Source organism: Setaria viridis, chromosome 8, assembly GCF_005286985.2.
Source record: "Setaria viridis chromosome 8, Setaria_viridis_v4.0, whole genome shotgun sequence".
NCBI lineage: Eukaryota > Viridiplantae > Streptophyta > Magnoliopsida > Poales > Poaceae > Setaria > Setaria viridis.
Window position 1 is genome coordinate 32,760,519 of NC_048270.2, and position 2,270 is coordinate 32,762,788.

The 2,270-nt window shown below is 44.6% G+C and overlaps 1 long non-coding RNA gene across 1 annotated transcript; it reads right to left on the reverse strand.

The window, feature by feature from the left end:
- Positions 1-276: 276 nt before the first annotated feature.
- Positions 277-1,885, reverse strand: LOC117834024 (uncharacterized). The gene is made up of 2 exons (XR_004635676.2): positions 1,456-1,885; positions 277-684 (listed from the first exon to the last, which is right to left on the reverse strand). It is a non-coding gene; the product is annotated as an uncharacterized lncRNA (long non-coding RNA).
- Positions 1,886-2,270: the final 385 nt, after the last annotated feature.

The window sequence follows — 2,270 nt, forward strand, 5'->3', positions numbered from 1 at the left end:
TACTACTACTGCTACTATGAGCAGATAAATTTCGCTTGTAATTTTGTACCCTTGCTAATTACAAATGCCAACAAGATGAACTAACCAGAAACTTTAACTCCAAGCCTTATTAACAAACGAAACTGATCAACTGTTTTTGGAAGTATCTTATTACAAACGAAAATGCTTACAGAATACAAGATCATGGAGTCACATTAAAATTGATCCTTACAGCCAAATTACAAACAAAGATAGATGCTTACAAAAATATAAGATGCTGTGACTCCAACATAGGGCTTTCGACCAATATACGTGAAGACTTTGAAATACATAGGATGAACAATACAAAGGTAGAAATGCACAATTACAAACCAAATAAGGCCTTTTGTGAATCTTCACCTTCTCCTGTGGATGATGGATGGTTAACATCGCCCGCCAGCACAGAGCCATTTTAGCCACCAGAAGAAACCTTTTCTGGCCTGACAATCTTTTCTGGCGTTGTCCACAAGGTCCTGATGTTTCCCTTTGTAAGCCTTTGTCTCCACCTCTCTAGTAGGTTCCATCTCGGTATGCTTGTTGCGACTCTTCACTATCTCCTATGTAGTGTTTCTATTGCCGCTCTTTACTTTTGGCTCCTTCCCCTTTTCACTAGGATTTAGCTTTCCTTTATAATGAATTTTGGCCGATATATGGTGAACTATCGTCCTAAGTAAAAAAGAGATAAAGGAGATGTCAAATCAAATAAAACGTTTAGCCGATGTGTCATATAAAAATCATCAAATTTTTAGACATACACCTTCCAAAAACTTGGTAGATGCAGTCGTTCCAAAAACTGGGTGGGCATGTGTTGATAAAAAAATTTGGCACCTAGGGTAATTTAGACATACACGTGTTGACAGTATAATTTGTCTAGTTGATTTGTTTGATCAGAAAAATCTGTTTGGCAAATTGCTTAAGAAGCAGGTCCCGTCTGTGTCCAGTGAAGTTGTTTCAACAACATGCGGAAGCAGCATCAGAAATGATGATCGTCAGCCGCAGCAAATTTCGTCAGGCCAAACGTGTATATTTGTGCAGAGTATTACATGATTATGGAAGGAAAGATCACGCATGCATGAAGGGAAAGATCAGTCATCATGCAATATGAGGAGCCACTTGATTTGGCTCGGTGCTCTTGGCATGGTACTCGGCCGGGAGGAGAGTCCATGTATGGAGCGTGCACAGTATGCAGTTTGATATGACATGGTGCTCATGCAGATGGAGAGCAGGATTTCGTGCCTCTCGCTGGAGAACCAGACTGACGACAGAGGGTCCCTCGCACTACCTTTGGTTCGTATCCATGATAGGGGCCATCTGGATTAGATATGATGGTTGGTTTTTGTCCCCTAACAGGATCGAAACGAAAGGAGGCAGGATTAGAAGGACAGGGAGATATCAGAGACGCAGGGGAGATGATCAGCCATCGATCAGGCTCCTCACCTTGCCGGCCGGACCTCCTGGGGCAGCAGCTTCTTCTTGTCCGGCGAGCTGCTCCTTTGGCCTCTCTCCTTCCTCGGGGGAGCTTGATGGGTTGGTGTTTCCCGGCGCTGCTATCCGTCAGGGGATCGCAGCAGCCCGGCGGCGGCGTCTCGGTGTTGAGGCGCTAGCTATCCGTCGAGGGATTGCTGCAACCGGCGATACGCTTCTGTATCCTCCAGATGCCGGCCGTGGCCGATACGCTTGGAACTTGGCGCTCCTTTGGTTTGGTTTTTGTACTCGTCAGTCCGGGGCAGGCTACTTGGTTCCAGTCAAAACGTATGGACTTGGTCAGCGATTTGCCTTCGTCTGAAAGAAATACGCGGCCTTCCATACGCGCGAGCGGCGTGGGAGTCACCTTGCATGGCAAGTGGGCCTCCAGCCTTTTCTCCTAGTCATGTACTACCACTAAACTACAGCCCCGAAGTAGCGACTTCGTTGTGGTCGGTATAAGTCGTTATAACGACGAATATCGGTCGGTACAGAGTTATACCGACCACAGCTATTAGTCGTTATAAGTGGTGTCGGTATAAGTCTATACCGACCAACGTATTTATACCGACCAATAGTCGGTATGCACTCTACGCATTTATACCGACCAATAGTTCAACGCTCTTACGAGTTTATACCAACCAAAAGTTCAACGGGATCATTTGGATATATCAAAAAAAAATATCCAAAACAAAGATTAATCTAATATCCATGTAAACACATCCATCACAAAGCAAGCGACCACATTAGCTATAAAAGCTTTCATTCAATTCATATAACCACATAAC